The following is a 12,544-nucleotide window of genomic DNA, read 5'->3' as shown; positions in this document are numbered from 1 at the left end:
TAATTGTTTTAAAATGTTATACAGGCACTTAAAACGAAATTAGTCAAATTAATTCGAAACCTTTTTACCGAAAAAAGTTTGACTTCCAATGTATTTTTGCTTAGCGGTCCACATTTACATGCTCGTAGGCCGCAGATTTACCCTTTGCGGGCCGCAGTTTGCCAACCCCTGTTTTAAATGTATGATATAATTTATAATCTTCAGTTTTATAAACCACTTATTTTTTATTATTATAAAAGTCGTGGTAACTGCTACGTACATAATATTGATTAAAAACCTAACTCAAAATTTTTTGTTTGTTTTAATTATTTTCTTAAGTTTTATATAAAAGTTAGCCTACCTACATATATAAATTCTAATAAAAAAATGTTAAACATTAAAAAGTTTTAGTTTTTAACTAAAAGTTGTAACCATTTTTTAACATGGAATGTTCTGATTAGAAGCACCTTAAAAACGTATAAAATAAATATCCAAAACTAAAATACCGTGTTAAAATAGTTTTTGTGAGCAAACATAACAAAACCAAATATGTGTTTATTTAAAATTTTATAACCTCGTTTATTATTATTTTATATTATATGCATAAGTTAGACTTATTGAAATGATCGACTTAAAAAACGAAAACTCTGTTCTTTTAATTCAGTTATGTTATTTAGAGATCACGTCTTTACGTAAAACTTCTTAGATTAAAAAAATATTTCAAATTATTTATTTTTAATATGCTTACACAGGACAAAAAACTGAGATTTTTTAAAATTCTAATTGTTTTAATATTAAACAGAATTTTATTCAAACAAACTCTAATTTCGTTTTATTTGAATAAGCCGTTTATACTTTTTTTTTTGTAACTAGAAGAAAAGTACAAATGAGAAAAAAAGTTTTTTTTGTATATTCTAGAAATGACGGTTAAACTAAACTGTTATAAGAAATAATTATTATCACAAACTTTTGTTTACTTTATTTGTTATTTTGTAAAGAATTTAAACATTTAGTCTTGAAATAAATGCTAGTATTGGGCTAATATTGGCAGAATTACTTTTCAAATACAAGAAATATACTATCTAATATTTTTTTATTTTTTGTTTCTTAAAGTTTTTCTGTTAGACTAGGTTGCGTACTTAATAAGTCCTAGTATTGAAATAAAACTTTTAGTTGGTAAACGTTGCAATTAAAATAAAATACCCGCTAGTTGTTTCATTTACAAAAACACGTTTATGCTAAAAACGAACTGCCGTATTTTACTGACATTTAATAACTTTTAAAAAGTAAAAAATTCAAATTTTTTTAGTTGTATTGATAGTTAAAACTTATTAGTACTTATTTGATATATTATTAAATACTGTTAAACTAAACGCGGTTATATATTTTTAATATGTTTATTTAGTGGAGGTAAACTGTAGTCGGTTCTAACTTAATTATTGTGTATTTAAAAAACAATGGTAACTGGTTTTTATATAACGGTTTTTACTGAACGAAAATGTTTTAAAAAAGGGTAATAACCTAAAATTAAAGAAAAATATTTTTTTTTGTAATTTTAGTATTTACTTTAATAATCTTAAAACTTTTGTAATTTTAAATAAAAGGAGACAAAAATGTTCACAACTGTGGTCAATCATTCCTGTGTGAAAGACGTTTTGGTCAGCAAGCCATAATTAGTTTTTTAAATGCAGTTTTGAATAGAATTACTGTTTATAAAATATTTTAAATGTTTAAAAATAAATGTTAAATGTATAAATTAATCAATTCCAAGATATCAATAGATTTAAAAAACGAATGCTTAGTAAATAATATTCACTAGTAAAGTGATAACAATATCCAAATGAAAAAAATGGAAACATTATGAAAATCTAAAATCATATAAAATATCAATATATTGGATAACTAAAAGTTCAGTCACCTCTCTAGAATCTACACACATTGTGTTTATAGCAAAAGTGCATAACTAAAGAGAGGTAGCAATCATACTTACTATATTGGTTTTATTTTAGTAATGAATTCATTAAAATACAGTACAAGGGCTCTCTCACTTTATTTTTGGCAAAAATAATTTTCTTTCAACTTGCACATAAATCAGAACATTGTTTTAACAAAACAGTTTAAGTGTAAAAAAAGTATTTTTCTAGTTTGTTTCTTGACTACCTAAGATTAAACTTGTCTTGTAAATAGTAAGAGAAAGATCTTTCTGCATTGTGTGCAAAACAGGTTTAACAGGTTGGCAAGTAATAAATTAGCCATAAATAAGAGACTTATTGAATCTGAATGAAGTTTTATGCCATATATTTTTTGAGGAATTGAATATTATTGTTATTATGTTATTATTATTATTGGAGTTTATTGTGTGAAGATGGACTCGGGAATTAAAACCTGAGCTGCTTAAACAATACACACAAAAAGATACAAGAAAATTACATTCAATGAAAATTAAAAAAATAATTATAACATAGTAAAAAAAATTACAAACAAATAGTCCTGTATGATCAAATATAACTTAGTATGCACAAATAACATTAACAAAATAAATTTCAATATACAAACTTATGTATTGACTATAAAAGATTACACATTTACAAAAACTATATACAACAATTTATAATCTGTAGGTGGAAGGCGCAGGAAAGAAAATTATTCTTAGTGATACTAATACTTTAAAATAAGTAAGTAAAAATTACTTCAAACCATCATTATAATGAATTTTTAATTGATAATCACTGTATTTTACTGGTGTTAATATTATTTAAATCTATTTATTTTTAGTTTTAATCGAAAATGTTCCACCCTTCCACACAAAACCACATCCTGTGCTAACTTATTTTACATGTTTATTGTTCTGCAGAAAAAGGAGTTTTGCCACTGACTGTTATTAAAATTATATTTACATTTTAATTTTTATCATTAATATATATTAAATATAAAACATAGTTTAACTTAAAGATAAAAAGGGAGGCAAAGACACCTAAAATATAAAGAGCAAAGCTGAAGAGTTCCATAGGCTCCTTGTAGAAGACAAAAACTAAAAATAGTAATCTTTATTTTCAAAATATTTACTTTAAATTTTCTTAAAATGTTTCTTCATTACTGTTCTAAAAAAACCTTTACTTTAACTACAAAAAAAGATAATTTTTATTTATGTTTTGAGATTTCTAAAATGCATAGCAAACAAGAATGAGTAGATTTGCAAGAGGTTATTGTGTAGTAAAATAAACTAGGCTTAAAAATATGTAGTGGAAAACAGGGTTACTACACTTTTATGATACTCAGGATAATTCAGAATAAATTAAAAATTTTTTAAATCTAGGCTGCCTCAGGTTAAATCAAGCCAACTCTGACTAGTTTGAACGTTTATGAGAAACTAAGGCTGATTTAGACTTGTATGAAGTTTTTGTAATTCTCAGGCTAGTTTTCATGGCTTAGAATTTTTATTAAATTTCTTATTTTCCTATATAAAATATCTTTTTGGTATGTTTTAAACACACTACAGTTTGGACTTGGTGAGGGTCACTCTGCACAACAATTTTGTTTTTATTTTCTAACTTTGAAATAGAAAAATGTTTTATAAGCGAAAATGTGTTACATTATATGAGCAGCCTGATGGCTAAAGGGTCCTAATTCAGGCTTTGAAAACTTTCTGAGTTGTACATTGAAAAATCAAAACATATGACCAACAATTATACAAAAAAGAAGTGCATTTTTTTAAGACATAATGAAACATCCGCTAAAGTCTAAGACATCATTAGCCTTGACCTAAGTATGATGTTAGACATGCTCAAGTTAACATAAAGCTCATACCATTTTGATTATCAGACCACAAGCTTTCGGTAAATTGAGACTGTGTTTTGTTTTTATTGAATTTGTAAAGACAAACCTAAATGTTATGTTTGAGAAAACAATAAAAATAATATTTTTTTGTCTACAATGTTTTATTTGTCTTCAATGTTTGTAAACTATTCTTAAAATAATAAACCTGTATGCAAAAATGAATAAAAAAATATTTGCCTTATATAGTTTATATCTTCAAAAATATAGGGCAGATCAAGTTGGTTACCAAAGGGTTGCCACAAACTCAGGATAACTCAGGATATTTTGAATTGTTTTTTAAACTCAGGCTGACTCAAGATACTTTTTTCAATTCACAATAGTTTTAACATAAAAAAAATCTCAGAATAATTTTTTTCTTTATTGACTTTAAATAAAATTTTTATTGGTTTAGTTTCAATACAGTATACTACCGCTGTATATAAAAAGTACGCACTTTTTTTGATACGCACCCCACCTTAAGTACGCACTTATCCAAAAAGACAAAAATAAAAACAGTTTATTATATATTTATTATATAGGATATATTTCCAGGTAGAATGGTCAACCTGTTGAGTTAGCCTGAGACTTTCACAACTATTGAACTTGGGTGAGTAATCCTGAGTAATCTAAGTGGCCTGAGATTGTGACAGTCCTGTTATTAAATGTTAAAAAACTAGTGAAAAGTATAATGATACTTGAGCTGTATTGCTGAAAAATAAATAAATCTAGATGACAAAATTAAAAAAACCTACAAATACAACTGAGTTAAGTCATAAATGATGTTTTGAAAATTTTTGGTAAACACAATCTAGTTTGGTACTTTCCATCTAACAAAACAAAATATAAAAAATATGGCTTAATACTCTTTTTTGAATCATTGAGAGACATTGACTTTCTATATTAAATGTATGTATTAAATATGTAGAAACTTTTTATAGAAAAAATAAATCATTTTAAAATTTATAAAAAAATTCTGCAGATTAGAATTATGTATTAAATGTTATTTAAAATAAAACGACTTGTTTATTTGCCTTAATTATTTGGTAGCTAGTTGTAAGTAAGTAAACAAACAATTAAATTTCATATTGTACTATGTCGTCAAAAAGTACGCACTACCTCTGCTAAGTACGCACTTTTTGGTCGGGTTCAATTTGCGTACTTAAGCGGGAATCTACTGTATTTTGATTTTATAAATTAGTTTGTTAAAGAGCTTGATTTTTATTAATTTTGAAAAATAATTATTTTTTATAGATTTAAAGAAACTTAAGATGATTCAGGACAGTTTTAGGTCACTTAGGAATTTTTTTTATCGGTTAAAATAGTGAAAACCCTAGTTTAATAAGAAGTCCACTTTTTAGATCTTGAATGAGTCTTAATATATCCATTTTCACTTAATTGGTTTTTTATAACCAGTTTAAAAAAAAAAATAATTTTAAGGCTATTTAAAAATGTTTGAAAATCTCAGTATGACTCTTGGCAGTTTTGACTTGAAGAGTGGCAACCCTGACTGTTACATGAGAATTTAATTATATATTTTAATTATATAAGTTAAAATATTTGAAGAATATAATTTTAACGCTAAAATTAACTAAAATAGTTTCATTAAGTTTACACATGTATTTTGAAAAAATTCTCCGTTTTCAAAAAAAATATTTTTAATAAATACAGACATAGTAATCTTTTTATGTGGAGACTGTACACCTTTCCTTTTTATTGTTTAGAAGAAAAATGCTTATGTGGTATAAGTAGTTTGTGCCAGAGATAAAAACATTTTTATTGAAGGATAAAAAACTCAAGATGACTTGGGCTAAATAAAGGTCATTCATGATAGTTTTTCTTGACTAAGGGTTTAGGGGGGAGAGGTAGGAGTCAAATATGCTCAAAGGGTTACTTTTGCACAAAGACATTTTTTTATTAATTTAAATTTTTCTATTTTATTAATTTTAACTTTTTATTTGCTTTATTTTTACAAATACTCTTACCCCTAACCCTTACACTTGGTCAGTAGCATTTTTTTTTCTTCTTTTTGTTTTTTATTGATTATTAAAAAAATTTTTTTTTGTTTATATTAGTTATTATTTTTTTATTTTACTGTCACTGTTACCCCTAACCCTTACCCTCAAACGGTAACTTTTTTGTTTTTAATTATTTTATTTTTGTTTAGTTATTTTTTATAATAGTGTTTATTAGTTATTTTCGTATTTATTTTCATTACCATTGTTACTCCTAACTCTTACCCTTGGTTGGTAACTTATTATTATTTTTTTTCATTAATTTATCTTTTAGTTTTTTTACTTTTTATTTATAGAAATTTTTGATAATATTTTTATATTTACTCTTGTGCAAAAGTGTGTTTGTGCAAAAGTGTCTTGGAGCATATTTTACCCTTCGTGCATATTTGACCTGTGTCCAAAGGGTTAATTCATATTTTCACAGTGAAGTTTTATTTTATCGTGTTTAAACTAAGCTGCAAGTTTCTTTTTACAGATTTTCTAAACTGAAAATTATTTTTGAGATATATCATGTCAAAGTGGGCGACTAAAATAGGTTACTTATGGAAGGTGCAAATTAAAATGGCAAATAACTAGAAATCACTAAAAATCTGCGTCTTTTGACATAACTACCTCAAATTTTTAGGAAATGTTCATTGTAATGTTTAAAAGATCTAAGAAATTGAAAAGAATTTTTTTTTTTAATTTAATCCTAAAAAAAATTACTACTAACTAATAATTAATCTAAATTTAATAATAATTCTTTTATTTAGAATTTTAAGCTTTATTATTTAAAAAAATTACAGTTGAAGGCTTAATTAATTTAGTTGTATTGGAAATAGACAAAATATAAAATTAAATGGTAAAGTTTTTGAGGAAACCCTGTATATAGTTTCAAAAATATTAAAAAAAAAACTCGAAAAGATGCTTATATTCAAATAGTTTTATTGTGTCTCTAATCAACTTTAAGTTACTTAGATTTTTAAGTGAATAGTTTTTTAAGTTTTCATAATGCCTACCAATTTACTATACATTATTTTTAATCCTGTTTTTTTGCAAAGAAAAGTAAGCAAACATTTAATAAATAAGATTTCAAAACTTAATTTTATTAAATATAATCGTAAACTTACAAAAAATAACTCAAAATAGAAGTTTTAGAGTTTTTAATTTATAAGTTGGTTAAAAATAAAAATGTAAATAAAAGTTTAAGTGAGTAGTTTTATCACAAAACTGTTTATGTAATCTTTTATACTGGGGATATTTTGATTAATTATGCATTTGCTGAGTAAAAAATATATTTATCTCTTAAATTAAATATGATTTTGTATTGTTAACTCTTTTTGTTTACAGCTGATAATTAGTCATATTAATAATAAAACAAACATATGTGGTGTTTAGAAATTACTGAATGATTGTAAATAGTTGAATTTAGAAAAATAATTTACTACTGCTAAATCATCTTTGTTTTAGACTTTCTATAAAAAAACATAAACTATATAATTATATAAAACGAACTATATAATTTTCAGTTGGTTAGAAATGGTTTAAATATCTTTATATTGACACAAACTTAAAGTTTTATTTGAAAACAATGATTAAAAATTCCTTGAGAAAATATTCAAACAGTGATTGCAAACTTGATATATGTTAATATTTCTTTTAAAAATATTTGTCAATATGCTATGTGTAAGTATGTAAAATATTGAATTAAACCTGTATACATGTTTAGGTATTTGTAAACAGAGTTGTCATTTTAGAGTTTTTGTAAATTTAAGGGTTGGAATTGATATGCTTTCTTATGCTTTGACTGTAAAGCACTTAGTTTAAACAAATTCAGTGCAAAAATACAAGTTTTACAACCACACTATTCAAAAATAATTCTTTAAAACAGCCTGCTTTGAAAATTCATAGTTATGTGCTGATATGCTTTTTGTCACAATTGGAACTTTGGTTATAAGTATTTTTTAAATGGAAAATGATAAAGTTTGTAGCTTTTTTTATTTAGTATAATTTAATAGATATTTGAATTTTTTAACTTAAAATAATGTTTCATTTTTAGCTTTGTACAAGGTGTTAATGGTTCATAGTCAAAATAAAAGTTTATTGATATATTTTTATATTATTTAATAGTACAGTTTCTACCCATTGATTTTACCAGCTAACTGGAAGTAATGTAGGTTTGAATGAGGATAAAAAAAGCTACACTTAAATAATCAAAAAAACTTTAAATTTAGTTTTGAAGTTTAAAATAACCTTGGTAAGTTATTAGTTAAACTTTGACTTTTTAACTTAAACAAAAACGTGGTTACTTTTTTGGATTTATATTGTTTACTTAAATATTTAATGTAAACAACATGTTTGTTTGCTTAAAAATTTATCAGTAATAAATAGAAGAAGCTATGATTTTTTTTTGATAAAAGTAATTTTTAATTTTTGCTGTTTTAAGATTAAAGGTACAAAATTTCATAACATACTATAATTTTAAATTGAAGATTATCTAGTCAAGTTGTGTAGTTTTACTTATAAAATTTAATAACCTTGTATTAAATTGTTTTTTTTTAAACCTGATTAGTTAACAGATTTGTCACTTGTAAGGCAAAATACTTGTTTAGTAATTTAAAACTATAAATAAATTTAAAAGTCTGAATTATAACCTTATCTCAGGGTTGCCACACACTCAGGGAACTCAGGGAATCTCAGGGAATTTTCAAACTGTAGAAAATCTCAGGGAAACTCAGGGAATCTCAGGGAAACTCAGGGAATTTTGGCATTTTTCTTTTAACTCAGGGAAACTCAGGGAAGTTTTGATTTTTTTTCTAAATTTCAGGGAAGTTTTTGAAAATCTCAGGGAATTTTTTTTTTAGATCTAGAATGAGGTTTAGTTAATCCAGTTTCAATATCTTGTTCAAAAGTAGTAATTTTTATTATTTAAGTGGTTATTTAGAATTTTTTTAGCCTTGCGGCTAGTTCTTCAATATTTTTAGTATTAGCATTGTAGTTTTTTTAAGTTTTAAATTTATATTTACTTAAGTAAAATCAAACAGTTTAGAGAAATGAAAGTTGTTGTTAACTATTCATTGAAAAGTTCTAATAAACTTTTTATTTTTAGTTACTTATGTAGTTTTGATTTGTTAAGTTCTTCTAACACTCAAATACTTTTTGAAAATTTTCTTGAAAAAAGTCACAGTTTAGACACCTTTTATTTTGACACACTCGATATCCCAAGCAAGTATAAAGATTTAACAAGAGTCCTTGAGGCTGTTTTTGTGCTTCACAATGGCCAGGCAAGTGTTGAACGGGGCTTTAGCTTAAATAAGTAAGTAATATCAACTAATATGGGAGAGATGACAATAAGGTCCCGAAGAATGATCACAGATCATCTATATGCAAACAGTCTAGAACCAAGCACAGTTGAACTAAGTTCTGAATTGTTAAAATTTGTAAAATCTTCTAGGGCCCAATATTTGGCATATCTTGAGCAACAGCGCTTTGCTAAAAATGTTCCAAATAAAAGTGATGCTTTGAGCAAGTTACGAGAACAAAAAAGTAAACTTACAATGCAACTCAAATGTTTGAATGAAGACTATGACAAATATACTGCAGATGCCAACAAACAGTCTGATTTAGAAGCAATGAAAGGATTATTAGCAAGAGGAATAGCTGCTAAGGACAACGCAAATAAACTTGAAAATAAAATTAAAACTATTGATTTAGAAATTGCATACTTAAAAAAACAGTATTAAGATTTTTTTATTAGGTAATGTGAAATTGTTTTAAAATCAAAATTATGTTTTCAGTTATTTAAAATAGATTGTGTATGAACATCTAAAAGACATAAAAAAAATTTTAATTTGAGATTATTTTGTTTCAGTTGTTAGGCATTAAGTTGTACTTTGATCTGAGATATTTCTTTAGCTATTTCTTTAAACTTTCTTTTTGCAGGTTTTTTTACAATAATGTTAAGCTTTTAAGTTTTATTTACTGCATTCAGAACAGTTGCTAGGAAAGACATACAAGTCATAATGAAGTTATTATGTATGCATTTAAGTGAGTTCTTCATGTGAAATTATTATTATAGTATAATTAAATTTTGTCAATTAAAATGTCAAACAAATTAAACTTTATTCTTTTATGTAGAAAGTTAACTAACAAGTTTACACAAAGTTGTGCAAAAATTTAGTTTTTAATTTTTAATTGGTTTAAACCTTTTAAGATTGAGTTTTTGAAAACAGTTTTTTTCATAAATTTAATGCAGAAGCATACACATACAACCTTCCTTTTATTATTAAAGAAGAAAAATGAGAATGAGGTATTAATAATTTGTGTTAGAAGAGAAATTTTTTTTTTTCAAGATTTGAAAAATACTCAGGGAAACTCAGGGAAATTTAAGGTTACTCAGGGAAATTTTTGGTCACTCAGGGAAGATTTTTTGGCTCAAAGAGTGGCAACCCTGCTTATCTGTATTTTTTGCAATATTGTGTTTCATTTAGAGCTGTAGAAGCCATCAAAAAATTACCATGGCAAGCAAATTGTTTTTTCTTTATGTGATCCTAAAGAAATTTTTCTTTAAATAAAAAATCTGACCATTTCCTAATAAAATTCTGCAGATCTCTAATGTACAGTACATACTTCTATGTTTATTATTAGATCCCATTTTTATGTTAAATTGGAGAATTTTTTTCAAAGTATGCTTCTGTTCCATAGGGTGTAATTAGAAATTTAGTTACGAAGCATAAAAACTGTTGTTATTAGCAAAGATACTTTTATTCATACTATATATTTTATTAATATATTTACTTTTTTAAAATACTTTTTTATTGTTTCTTAGTTTTTTTAAATTTTTTGTAGTAACAAATACTAATAATTAAACCCATAATGTTTTAAGGATAAAAAAAAGAATTTAAGTGATAAAATCCACTCAGGAAGAAGCCACAGGGGGGCCATGAGGTCATAGTTTGAAACTTACACTAGATATTCTGGAGTTGCAGATGAAAAGCAAAAAAAAAATCTTTGTGTTTTTAAAGGTAGATTTTTGAGAGGGCCATAGCTTTTTTAATTTCTTTAAATGGGGCCATTTGAATAAAGTTTGGGAAACCATGGGTTAGAGTATATACTATAAGATATTTTTTTAGAACAGAAAAAAGACATTTAATTTTTGAGATATAACCAGTTAAAAAAAATCAAATACAACCTTATAAAAACAAAAATTTCAAGGTTAAATTTTCTTTGAAATTTTGACAAATTTACTAAAAATTATTCTCTTTCTTCATTAAAAGCAATTTACATCAAGTTTTCAGGTTTTTTTTGATATTACAAACAACTTGTAGAAAGCAAATTTTGAAAAACAAATACTAAAAAAAAATATTAAACCTAAATAAAAACAACTTTTTTTGTTAATTTAATAGTTAAAATTTACATTTTTTGAAAAATCCATATCCTACAAGCTGTTTAAAATTTCTTAAAGTGTTCTGTGAAATTAGAAAAAAATAATTGTTTAAAACTGAAAGAGGAAAAAGATTTTTAGTAAAATTGTCTAATCTTAATAATTTATCACTTTAAAGTAATAATTTAGCAATTTTCAATCTTCCCTGTGGGTTGATTACTGCATCTTATTGTTTCAAACTCAATAGTTAAATTGTCTAATCTGCCATTTTAGTTTGTGCCTTCTGTAAAGAACATGTTTGACCCTTTTTTTTTTTAATTGCTTATAACTCAAAAGCTACTTTAAATTTCTACAAGGGGTAAAAGTAATTGGTAGCTTAATTGATTGTGTAAAAAAACAAGACTTAGTTAAAAAAAAATTTTTACTCCCTTATGCCCTTAACTTATTTCATCCATAACTAAAATAATGTATCAATTTAAGACAAAAAAACTAATTTTGTTATGGTATTACAATTAATGATAACAATAAATTAAAAGATTTTGATTTATACAGGGTTGCCACAAAATCTGGATACTTGAAAAATACCTGGAATTTGAGAAAAAAACCTGGAAAAACCTCGACTTTATACAATTTTTACATGTTTTAAATAGTAAAAATTTAATTTTAAACAAAAAATCTACTATTTATATGAACATTTTGTCACCATCAAAAATATTTTATGAAAAAAACACGTTTAAAGTAGCTTAAGAGTATTTTTTCAATTTTTTTTTACAATATTTAACTCAGTTTTTAACCTTAAACTTAATAGAAAATAGACCCGAAAATGTGTACTTTAAAAAACTTGGAAAAAATTCAGAAAACCTTTAAGAAATCTCTTAAAAACCAGTGGCAACCTGTTTATTTAACAAATGTATAAAGCTTGAGAAAATGTAGTTTAAAAATAAAAATACAATAACAGATATTTTTACAAAATAAAATTAACCCAGTTTGAATATTTGCTAAACCATAATGTATAATTTGATATTATTTTTTTGAACTTTTATTCTTTTGATCTTTATTTCTTGTAAATAATAACTCTAAATCACTTCTTAGTACTACAGATAGTACTACAGAACATTAATAAATCTTATCTTTATAAGTTGTTATAAATGTTTGTTACTTATTTTATTTTACTACTTCTTTGTTTTACTTTTATTTTTGTATGTATGCTTATCTCAGTTAAAGTAACTATAAACTGTTAATTGATCTCTTATTACTTTTACTTAAGTTTTTCAATTGAGTATCCTCTGACGAAACCTATAAAGTTTATTTATTCAAAATTTATTTATAAAATTAGTTGATAACAAATATAGTTGATAAGTTTAGCTGAAGTATA

Source organism: Thalia democratica, chromosome 7 (assembly GCF_965202585.1).
Source record: "Thalia democratica chromosome 7, ktThaDemo2.hap1.1, whole genome shotgun sequence".
In the NCBI taxonomy this organism is placed as follows: domain Eukaryota; kingdom Metazoa; phylum Chordata; class Thaliacea; order Salpida; family Salpidae; genus Thalia; species Thalia democratica.
This window is presented reverse-complemented; position numbering follows the sequence as displayed.